At 37.5% G+C, this 12,780-nt stretch overlaps 1 pseudogene; it reads right to left on the bottom strand.

Annotated features, from left to right (window-relative positions):
* Positions 1–10,812: 10,812 nt before the first annotated feature.
* On the bottom strand, positions 10,813–11,466 carry LOC123858294 (macrophage migration inhibitory factor-like; annotated as a pseudogene).
* Positions 11,467–12,780: the final 1,314 nt, after the last annotated feature.

Here is a 12,780-nt window from a genome sequence, read left to right as displayed (position 1 = left end):
AGCCATGCTCTATTAAACATTTGAAACTGTTGACTACCTCTCAATGAAATTCTCTCCCACTTTGGCTTTTATGATGAATTATTCCAAAATTCCCTTCTATTTCTATGGCTGGTCTTTGCCCTACATTAGTGTTATCCAGAGTTCTATCCTCGGATTTCTCCTCTTCTCCTCTATAGATTCTTCATGGGAGATGATATCCAGCCCATACCTTCAGCTGCTACTTGATCACTGGATACCCACTGACATTCTGTGCTCTAGAGTCATATAACCAAAGTTTACTCGAAATCTATACATGGACATTTCTTAATTGAACTCTTGATCTCCTCCTCATCCTGCATATATTTCTGGATATCTTTACTTCATTTTATATTTAGTATTTAGTAAGGGGCTCACAAATATGTGTTAAATAAATGGAATTACATACTTCTAAAAATGTTTGTTTAATCTAGAAAGTGAGTAATGATTGTCAGATTTTTTTCTAATCACAAAAACTCATTTCAGAGGAATAAGTAATTAAACTCATGGACTTCAAAGATCATATATATATATAATATTAGCATATATTTTATATTTATACGCTAAAATTAACAGATCTTTCTTCTCACAGACTAGTTTCAAGTATTTTTGGTTCTCTTTTTCTTCTCTGAAAACTTAAATTTTTCTTTCAGTGTTCCAATATCCAGGAACACAGAGCCCTAGAAAGATCCTTTAACCATTGTGATAAGCTGTACTGGTTAATTATTTCCGTAATACTGCTACGTAACAAATAACCCAAAATGTAAAATATGTTTTCTTTAGTCACCTTTTTGCAGACTGACTGGAATAAGCTCGTTTTGCCTGAATTCAGCTTGGTGTGACTCCAAGTTGAGGTTGGGTCCAGGTCTGCTCCACATGTTTTTCGTTCTCCTTGGACGAGTAGGCTGACCCGGGCATGTTAATTTCCTGGCACTACGCCATGGCTGAGGTACTACATAAAGTGCTGTTGAGTGTGAAGAGAAAGAGAAAAATATTGAATATTGATGATAGAAACCCTTCACAGGGGAGGTGACATTTGATCTGGACATTGAAGGTTGGGAAAATAAAATTAGTCAATTAGAGAATGAGGGAAGAGCATTTCAATTATTGATGATGAGGCACAAGATTATATTAGCTTAAAATAATTGATTATACTAGCTGAGGGAAAGGAGTTTGAGTTCTAGCACAAAAAGCAAGAAAACTGAAATCCCAACTTTTACAGAATTGACTTTTACAGAAATAACTATTACAGGATTTTGCAAACTGAAGGAGATGGGCCTTGTGGCACTGAGATAATGCATGTTAGACAGCCTGTAGCACATTGAATTAAAGGGCACTCAATGTGAAACTAGCTGCATGGGACCTAATAAATCTTACTGATGTGTTTGGTTTAGTCTGAATAATGTTCTTTAAAAATTTAAACTAATAATTTCAAATAGGGCAATTTCATATAAAAATGCAAATTTCTGGCAATGTCTAGTCTGTATTCCAATAGGATAAGAGCTGTCTAGAGCTGTGGGGTGGGCCCTTTGTTAAAAGTGATGTCTACTTTCCAAGTTAGTCCACACCTTACTAAATCCTATTGTCTCCCTTACCTGGAGGTGGATTGTCAGGTGCCATTTATCATCAAGCATGAACGATTTGTTTTTTTTTCTGGTAGAAGAGAAATAGTTCTCTGTACTCTATCAAAAATAGACAGGGGTGCCTAGCTGCCTCAGTCAGTGGATCATTTGACTCTTGATCTCAAGGCTGGAAGTTTGAGCCCCACGTTGGGTGTAAAAATTACTTAAAAATAAAATCTTAAAAAAAAATTAGATAAATGAAAGCTATACAAAAAGACACATGTTTCAAGAAAATTGGGAGAAAGCGTATTTATGAAGACTATTTCTCTTTTAATTTGCAACTGAGATGCTGTAATAGAAGATAATGATATTAAGGAGCCATTTCCAAAAACTACAACCCTAGTTTTATGCTTTCTGCTGCTGTTGCTGCATCTAATCCTCAGGACAACCTATCACAATGCAGGATCAAAAGTTTGCAGAAATTAGCCACCCCAAATTTTGAGAATCTCAAATCCTAACTTAAAAAGGTACGTTGTTACCCTCTTTGGGTCCACCTCTCTGCAAGAAGTTACCTGAGTTGAATTTTATGCCATTCATGCAGGAGAGAAACAGCATGGACTATTCCAGACAAGGTTATCCTGACAGTCATCTTTTGTTATCCCCCTTCCTACATCATTAACACCAGAGAAATGGGAAATGTTGGTTTCTGAGGAAATGCATTATACACTGGACCTAACAGAGTACAAAGCAATATCTCAAATTGAGCCTAATATAATTTTAATATCCCAAAGTGTTGCACAGCCTTAGGAAATATATGAAATAATGCAGTTTCCGTTTAAAAAGAAAAAAAATCTTTCAGCGTGAGCAGCAAATATGTCTTTTTATCTCCAAAAGTAAGGCTTTTGTGTTTGTTTGTCCCCCCCCCCCCACACACACACCGTGTGGGACTCCAGTAGGAAGTTTTCCCAGCAGTTGTTGACTGTGGGCAGGATGGGACTGAGAACTGGCCTACCACATACAGAGCTGCGTGCCACATCCCCCACCTGGCAAGACCCTGGTACGGCCCACAAATTCCTTTCTCTATTTTGGCGTGGACCCAGGAGCAGGCCCCTTCTGTGCTGCCCAATTTGGGTTCCCTAGACATCCCCTTACCACACAAAAGTCTGCAAACCACCTTTCAGAGGCAAAAGAAATGCAAAATCCAATTGAACTTGGTGGGAGCTGTAGACCTCTGTGAGTAGATGTAGATAAATCCAGGGACATGGATACAACATAGTTAATTTGCAAACATGGTAGATTTGGAGAGTTAACCCTATAAACTTGAGGAATAATATAATATTTCCTTAGTGAGAGAGGAAGACAAATAATTTTTCAATCCCAGAAAGATTTAAAACTGAATATAGAAATATTTAAGAGATTCAAACTCATAGCATTAAGATTCTTTAGGTGCATATTTACTATTGGTTCCTTTATTTATTTATTTTTTAAAGATTTTATTTATTTGACAGAGAGAGATAGCGAGAGAAGGAACACAAGCAGGGGGAGAGGGAGAGGGAGAAGCAGGATTCCTGCCAGGCAGGGAGCCCGATGCGGGGCTCGATCCCAGGACCCGGGGGATCACGACCCCAGCCAAAGGCAGACGCTTAACGACTGCGCCACGCAGGCGCCCCCTATTGGTTCCTTTAATGTTGAAGAGAATTGGACAACTGGAATCACAGGGGATCAACTGTGTGATTCCATTTTTAAATCCCTGTAATATCAAATTAAGACACTTAATTAGGAAGTCATTTGAGGCTTATGCTTTTTGTTGTTGAAATCTCACTGGTTTTTAATTAATATTTAAGATAATTCTAGTTTTATTTTATAAATTTAATTTATTAGTTTTACAGGAAGTTTAGCAGTTGGAAAATTATAGTCAGAAAACTGAAAATATATATAAGAAAATAAATTTTAAAAAATGTAAAATGTGGTTTAAAATGTTTAAATGTTTATAACTAAACTTGTAAATGGGACTAGGAATTACTGAAAATTCCTTAGAATAATTGGAGAATTTGCTAGAGCTTTAAAAAGAATAAGTGAACTGGGTTTAAAATGAACTTTAGGCTTAAAAGCTTAAAAATGAATTAAGTTTTTGCAATTGTAAATTTAACTAGTTGACTTTTTAAACATTAAAGTAAGCCTCTGAATATCCATTTCTATAAATAAAACTATCCTGAGGGTAAAAAGCAAAAGCAAAACAAACAAAAACCTTACAACCCCCCTTTAATATTAGGAATAAAGTACATAGCCATCTGGAATAAAGTGAGTGTTTGGCTATCTCTTTTCAAGACTTAAGGGCTTTAGGCATGTGCTCAGAGTCCTCATATTCTTCCCTGTCCAGACCAATATTAGGAATCAAAACTTGACAAGAAATATTACTGGAATAGGTAAAGATGCTCCATGAAGATCTTAATAAACTTCTAATATGACTAAATGCCAATAGATTTATTTGCTCTAGCAAATTCTCCAATTATTCTAAGGAATTTTCAGAGGGTTGCTGGAGTGGAGGGAGGTGGGAGGGATGGGGTGGCTGGGTGATGGACACTGGGGAGGGTATGTGCTATGATGGTGAGCGCTGTGAATTGTGTAAGACTGATGAATCACAGACCTGTACCCCTGAAACAAATAATACATTATGTTAACAAAGAAAAAAAGATCAGCTTTTGACTTCTGTTCAAACCAATTCTCAAAAGCAATTATGTGCTTACGTTGCTGCATATTAATTAAACAAACAAAAAATAATTTGAGGTAACTGAAAAACATGGTTAATTTATTTGAACAATTAGTCAACTTAAATTTTTGTTAGTTTTCAACAACTGAAAATTTCTTTGACATTTTGCAGTATTTTTAGTGGATTTAGGCTCCCTGGGGGTTTGGTAGTACATTTTTAATAGAGTCTAGGTTGTGCTCTCTTATGTAGTGCAGTTCTGACTGATTTTCATTCATTTCTTTATATTTTTGTGTATTTTTATTTTTTTCTTTCAATGAGCATAACAAGAGGAAAAAGTTATTAAACATAATGTGAATTTTAAAATATGCTCCCCCCCCCCCGAGACTTCTTAACTATATAAAGTGAAACTATAAATTGGTGTAACACCGTGTGGTGTAATATTTCTAGGACTTTAATATTTTAATGATTGTGAAGTATATCATTTTTAGATAAAGGAAGGAGCTTTGCTCCAAGCTCAATCTCTCCTGTGATGTATCTCAACTTCGAAGGCTATAGACTAATTAGACACACAGGATACGCCTCCCTATGGTTTCACTTCCCCTATATCGGTTTCCATTCTTCAGTCAGAACTTGGTAGACATGTTCTTTTCCTGTCAAACTTTTCCTTTTGAAGAAACTGCTTTTAATTACAACATTTAAAAAAGGGTACAACAACAAAAAAAACCCTCTTATCTAGCAATGATAAAAAACTGCAGCAGGTGGTCATAGCCACATGATCGTCAACCTCATGCAACGTGACTTTTGTCAAAGACTCTGATTGCAATCCTGCTGAACTCAACTGCAATTCTTGTGTCAGTCCTGTCCTGTAGTGCAAATCAATCATCAGGTACCCTTTGAGCTCTCGTGGACATTTAAGATTCCAAAGCCTGAGTCTCACATACATTTACAGAAGAAGCAGAGAGCAGCCACTCTCCAGTCCCATACTCAATCCCAGCATGATATGCAATAATGACCTGTCAGGAAAGGAGGCTGTGTATCCTCACACTGTGAAATACCCTGAGGGACTCTCTTTATGGATTTGAAAAAAGATTCAGCAGGGCTCTAGCCAGGAACTCATACACACAATTTCAAAAGTGCATCACAATCTTTTTAAAAATTTTCAGGGGTATCATTACCTTGGTGTATTTTCATGTGTCCTTTTTAAAAAAATTACAAAAATGAAAAGAATGGCCTGAAACAGTCTCCTGACTACAAAGAATAGTCACTTTTTTTTTAAGTTTTATCATTTCTTTTTTTACTTTAGCAGGGCGCTCTTTGCCTTGGAAGCATTCATTGATTTAGTTTCATTTTCGTCCATTCATGATGTGATAGATATTGAATGGTTAATATGTATGAATTAGTCATTGTGCAGAATTTGTTCTACTTAATTCAAAGGCTGAAATTATCCACATTTTGTCTTCATCTTTTCTTAGTAATGGGATGATCTTCAACACACTAAGACAATGATACTTGCATTTTTTTGTACAAAGCCCACCTAGGAAAAACCTCTATCAGGAAAATTCACGTATAAGATAAACACATGACTGTAAACTTAGAGGAGTCACAGATTCCTCGAAGCCCTGTGTTTCAGATTGGATTAGGGTGGAGGAACCCAACTCTAAGACAGTTTAGAATGCAAGATATTTGTTAGGTAGCAATACCTGTGGAAAGGAATGTGAGGATGCAAGATTGGGTAGAGGGAGAAGCTGAGCTGTGATAAAGAGCCAAAAAAAGCCTTAGACAATCATAATCGTATGGGAGCAATCACAGCCAGGAGCTTGTCAGGAGTTGGGTCTTTCTGTATTGATCCGTTATTGAATATGAGTTGCCCAAGAAACAGTGGATGTAGACCACCATGCAGTTGAGATCTCTGAAGGTGACTAAAGCCTGTTGATGACAGCCCTCCCAGCAGTGGGAGCAACAAATTCTTCCATGATCGGGTTCTGGGTGATACATCACAGTTTCCATCACACCCAGGTTATGAGAAACCCAGCCCTAGAATCTTCAGCTTTCTCCCTTCAATTTTAGCCACTGAAGTAATTTTCTGATATCATTTCTAAAATCTAAGTCCAATTAAGAACAACAATTTAATTCATATAATTCCTGCCTTACTTATATAATAATACATGTGGTTTACTAAGTAGGTTAAGTAATTTATATTTTTAACTTATTTTGAACTTTCTGGTCTTTTAAAAATAATATTATTTTAACAATTACAATCCAGTGAATGGTTTCAAACAGATATTAAAATAACAAAAAAATTGTTAGAATGAAGGAAAAGTTGACCTCAACACTACAAAACTTGGTGAATCCAAAAGGGCATCTCTTTCACCCTGGTTCCATTAATGCAGTCAAATGACTGACTGGCATGGCACAAAAACAGGAATAAATAGAAATAAAACATACGGCATTATTACCCTCCTCATTATAAAAAAATAACTGAAATAAAACAAGATGAAGGATAATAACATTTTTTTCACTGAAAAAAGTTATTGAAGTAATGAAAGTAATCTGTTCATTGTTAGAGATTTTTACCTTTTATCAATTTAGGTTGTTATTGAAATATTTTTATGCCTAAATCTAATTATGCAAAGAGGAGAGTACTATTTTCAGTATGCCATATTTAATTCTCTAAAAGGTCTTTGTGCAGTAAGGCCCTGAAGGGATGAATGATAGCCTGGCAGATTTTCAATAAATAATGACAATTTATCAGTAAAGAGGTTTATTTTCAAGAGATGAATAGCCAGATACATCTGTAACATTAATTTCCAAATCCCCGAGACAAAATAGCATTGCTAGAAATCATAAAATTTGGAGGACAAACTAGTTTGGGTGAGAGGCAGAGGGTATGGGAGAAGAGCAAAGATACATTTTATTTTATTTTATTTTTATTTTTTAAGATTTATTTATTTATTTATTTGAGAGAGAGAATGAGATAGAGCATGAGAGGGGGGAGGATCAGAGGGAGAAGCAGACTCCCTGCCGAGCAGGGAGCCCAATGCGGGACTCGATCCAGGGACTCCAGGATCATGACCTGAGCCGAAGGCAGTCACTTAACCGATTGAGCCACCCAGGCGCCCTACATTTTATTTTAGACATGTTGCTTTGTAGTGCTGTGGCACATCCAAGGAGATATGTATTAAGCAGGTTGCTAGAAATACACGTCTGGAGCTCAGGGAGAAAAGATCAGGCCCACTTGAGCAGGGGTGTCTGCTGCCTTAGGTTAGGCTCTCTTAGGTTAGGAAATGTATCTGGCATGTTTCAGAAAGAGGGGGTCAAGGAGGCTGAGCCACCACTCTGGTGAAAAAATTATGTATAGAATTATGTTCCATCACTAGCTGTTTGACCTTGAGTAAATCTCTCTGAACCTCAACTTTCCCTGTTATTAAAAATGAAAAAAATCAAAACCTATTAATGTTCTCTTAAAGAATGATTTGGATCAAACATGGCATAATTGTGAAAACATTTCATAAACTTAAAGGCGCTATTCAAATACATATTATCATTAATAAAGAGTGTGCATGGTAGTATATATTGAAATATTTAGGCTTGAAAGAGAAGTAAATTATTCACTTACTTAATGAACATCTGTTGTGTAAGGCACTAAATTAGTTCTGGAGAGAGGAAAATAAATAAGGTTTCTATCATGACTCACTAGTCCTATCAAAAAAAATAATACATGGGTATATGGCAGGTATAAGAAGATAGAAGAGTAAGCAAAGGATGTTTTAAGTGAATGAATGAATGAATGAACGCACAGAAGAGAAACCTTTAATCCAAACTCGAAATTTCCAAAAAAAGCCTTCTTGAAGGGATCTGTCTTAAAGAAAAATAAGTTGTTCTTCAGATAAAGAAGGAGCAATGGAAACTAAGAAATCCCAAACCCAAGCAATGTCAAGAGAAAATGCTGAACAGAAAATGCTTGAGAGGTATTGGCAAGAGACAAGGCTAGAGGTAGAGAGGAGGGGAAGATGGTGGTCAGATGACCTATGCCAAGCTAAGCTGCTTGAATTATTATGACGACATAGTGGTTATAAGGGAGGAGGTAGGTTGATCAGATTTACCTTTTAAGTGGGGCCCTCTGGCAGTGGTGTGGAAGTTTGATTTGAAGAAAAGGAAATTGGAATCAGGGAGACAAGTCCGGAACTTATAGCAAGAGACCAGCAATAGATAATGGGTACTTGAATTAACTAAAAAATTAATTTGAATTTAAAATATTGGTCACTGATTGAAGGGTGGAAAGTGAAAAAGAGGGAGGAAAGAAAACTGTCCCCCTGGTATCTGAATGGATGGTTGTACTAACTGCTGAGATGGAAAATGGTGAGGAAGAACAAGTTTAAGGAAAAGAAAAATTTTGTTTGGGTATTTTGAGTTAAGAAGTGACTTTATGATGTTTAGGCAGACATGATAGTAAGAAGCTGGATACATGAGTCTCAAACCCAGCAAACAGAACCTCTTCTAAGAGAGTTTTAGGCTAGAGATCTAGATTTGAGAAGCATCAGTAGAAAAAAGATGAGACAGATGATAGAAAGAAAGAGATGATAGACTTTTAAAAAAGACTTTATTTATTTAACAGAGAGAGAGAGAGAGAAAGCACAAGCTGGCAGAGCAGCAAGCAGAGGCAGAGGGAGAAGCAGGCTCCCTGCTGAGCAGGGAGCCAGATGCGGGACTCGATCCCAGGACCCCAGGATCATAACCTGAGCCGAAGGCAGACACTTAACCGACTGAGCCACCCAGGTGCCCCAAGATGATCCATAGTGCCTAGAATAGTGCGTGGTACTTAATAGTATCCAGGGAATATTTATTGATTAAATATGAGAAAACTTAAAGTTGTGAAAACAGATCTGCATACTCAGAGAAAGACATTAAAAATGAGCATGACAGTGTGGGTTGAAGTGGAAGAAAATCAGTATTTAAGGTATCGGCAAAGGACACTCAGAGGATAAAGAATAGGAATATAGAGAAGTATGAAAAGAATCGATCAATGGGAGATATTATGAAAATCAAGAATGAATAAAATTAAGGGAAAAAAATAAACAGTTCAACTCCTCTGTTGCTCCAGTTCATATGGCATTGTGGAGGTATCAGTTGTCTGCTACAGCAGAGGTAGAACTGGAAGTAGTGGGGCGTCTAGGTGGCTCAGATGGTTAAGCATCTGCCTTCAGCTCAGGTCATGATCCCAGGGTCCTGGGATTGAGCCCCACATCTGGCTGCTTTCTCAGTGGGGAGTCTGCTTCTCCCTCTCCCTCTGCAGTTCTCCCTGCTTATGCTCTCTCTTATAAATAAAATTTTAAAAAAAGAACTGGGAGTCGTTAATTGGCTCTTCTCTGAAATTTGATTTATTAATACGGAATCTGAAGTATATAGCCTTATGACTGTCAATGGGCACCTTCCCCAGCATGTGAAGAAATCCTTCCGGGGAATGATGTTCCATACTTTGCCCTTGTAGTATTTTCCATGTAGTAGCTTATCTTTTTAAAACTTAGACTAATATTGTTCCTTCCATGCTTGAGAGTCTTTAATGGCTCCCATTGAACTTATTCTAGCCTATTATCCTCTTAAAATTTGGACCCTGCCAATTTCTCCACCCTCATCTTGTTCGTTATTCCCCTTTGCTTCTTATACTAAAAATCCTTTCCTGACTTCCTCTTTCACATTTTTTCTTTCTATCTGGAATGTTCTTTCATTCACATAGTGGTTCTTTCTCATCTTTTAAGTCAGCATAAATGTCACTTCTTAAAACAATTCTCTAAAAACAACATAATTCAAAACAGGTTCTCTTAGCACCTCACTTTCCATATTCCTTTTTGCTTTTCTTCTCTTTTTTCTTTGATTGGTTATTTATCATACACATTCTCCACAGAATTATAATCTATAGAAGGAAGGGACTATATCTCTGTGGTTACTTCATGCTCAGTGCCTACCTCAATATGTGTAGAAGGAAAAAATAATAATGCTTGCTTAACTGTGTTGGTAAGTAATTCATTTATCTCTATAGATGTAGCTTGAGGGTACACAGCAAAGAAGAGATTTTTTAAATACACCATTTAACCACCTGATAAAACTGACACTCTACTTTGGAAAGAATGAGGTTGTGAGCATTTTTAAAAGTAATTGACTGGAAAGCAGAATTCACTACAATGATACTTGAGACACAAAAAACAAAACAAAACAGAAACAAAAACAAAACTAAATCAAGGTTATTTTTTGTAAAACACAGAATTGTGTGATTGAAATGCAGTATGTCTTGCTAATTCATCTGAGCCTCTCTTTTTAGCAACTTCCTAGGCTCATAATAGAATGTGAAACCAGAAATTCTCACACTCACTGAATACATACAATTGCGTGATAATGGAACTTCATAAACTTAATAGGTCTTTACTATTTTACTTTTTTTTTTTTTTTTTTTTTTTCCAGCCTCCAAACCGTTTATTTATCCCGACTTGGAGGTGGAGGTCGCTGGGTGGAGGTCGCTGGGGGGGGGGGGGCGGTGAAGCGGGCACAATATTGCGGGCGGCAGGGCCTGGTGCAGGCGTGGCCCTCACGCGAAGGTGGAGCCGGTCCAGCCCACGTTGGCCGCGTTCCTGTCGTAGTAGCTGATGTAGATCCTATCCGGGCTGACGTGCAGGCGCTCGGCCAGCGGGCCGCACAGCAGCTTGCTGTAGGAGCGGTTCTGCGCGCCTCCGATCTTGCCGATGCTGTGCAGACTGCGGAGCGCGCACGCCTCGCTTGAGCCGCCGAAGGCCGTGAGCTGGTCTGGGACCACGTGCACCGCGATGTACTGGGCCGGCTTGCCGGTGGCCTGCGCCCGCTGCTGAGCTCGGAGAGGAGCCCGTCCGGCGCGGAGGCGCTGGGGGCGTTGGTGTTCACCACGAACATCGGCATGCTGGCGGAGGAACGGCGGGGACTGGTGCACAGGAACTAACGGACGCGCGTCCGGCAGCAGCCCTTTACTATTTTACTTTGGCTCTTTCCTCTCACTAAAGTAACCCTCCTCCCACAGCTATTTGTCCCTCTTAATAACTGCACAAATTCCAATTCAGCAAATCTCTAGTGGGTATCCATTATGGGCTAGGATATTGTGGTGTTGAAAACAGAATACACATTAGAAGTAGTATTGGTGTTCAAGGTGTTTATCCTCTATTTCAGGGGTATTACAAGAAAAAGGTGAGCCATTAAGTGCTAGCTTGTATGATATAAATTAACAGAATAAAGGTGGGCTGCAACAGCCAAGGAGGCAGCATCTTCAAAAAGATGGCTAGGATTGGGTAAATGAGAGAAAATGGAAGATGAATGACACTCTGTTACAAAAGAATATTTAGAAGGCTCCGAAGGAAGATTGCCCCTTGAACATACGTGCAAAGTGGGGCTGTTGATCGTAATAGAGTAGAGATATGTCCACCAGCTGTAAAACAAAATTAAAATGGAGTCTTTGCTTCAGGTGGGAAAACACCCATGTGAATGAATAAATGATGGTAGTCATAGATTTTCTGTTTGAGTAAATGATGGATGAATTACTCAATAAGCAGCCTGTCTATAGAAAAAGTCTGGTTTCTTATCACATATCCTCCTTAGCGAGATGCAAGCATTTGCGCAGAAATGATTTGATTTGAGAAAGGGCAAAAAAGGGAGAAGCAACAGAGAGAGATGATAGGGGTGGCAAAAGACCGCAGAGGAAAATATCCTATGGATTTGTTTAATAACACTCTATTCTACTTATAGTATAGAGTGCTTTTGGTAATTTAACTCATGTGGCCACCTCACATCCATGTCATTTTAGATAAGGAGGAGAAAATATGATTTTAAAAGGGAAGAAATGACTACTTCGTATCTATAAACCATTCATCCCATGAAGCTTTAATAGAAAAGTTACATACGTTGTCATTTGAAAACAGGTAGCTGTACTCTTTTAAAGAAACTTAAAGTTGACCCTGCAAGTAGAAATTTCTCTTATGTAGAATCTGAGTGGGTTTTTTTTTTTTTTTTTTGGTGTGTGTGTTTCATTTCTTATTATTTGTAATGTTTTGATGTTTTCAATAAAAAATATTTTAAAGGACATCTATTTTTTTTTCTGTCCAGTGTATCTAATTGGAGGGAAAACTATGTGGTTTTATACAATTACATCTTAAGTGGGAAATTACTTTGGGCCTTTCTTCCTTTTCCTTTTTATCCTCAAATAATTTGCTATTGTGTATCTGAGAAAATATTACCTAAGAGTTTTAATAAATGTTTTTAAAAAACACTCAGGTAAAATTAGAAGTTGTGAGATAAAATTAATTGTGTTCTTACTGTAGGATCTTTGATTGTAAAAAAATATATTAGTATGCACTGTGAATCTTCAGGAAGTAGTATATTATCAAAATATTTTTCAAATTTCTAGATTTCAGGACTTTTTTTGAGAAGATTCTTAAAAACCTAGTGTTTTGCAAAATGTAAAACTGAATCTATTACATT

The sequence above is a fragment of the Mirounga angustirostris genome, unplaced genomic scaffold, assembly GCF_029215605.1.
Source record: "Mirounga angustirostris isolate CCGP_5_RB_7025 unplaced genomic scaffold, mMirAng1.0.hap1 SCAF_4, whole genome shotgun sequence".
In the NCBI taxonomy this organism is placed as follows: domain Eukaryota; kingdom Metazoa; phylum Chordata; class Mammalia; order Carnivora; family Phocidae; genus Mirounga; species Mirounga angustirostris.
Note: the sequence above shows the minus strand (reverse complement) of the source record. Positions and strands in the feature narration are given on the sequence as shown.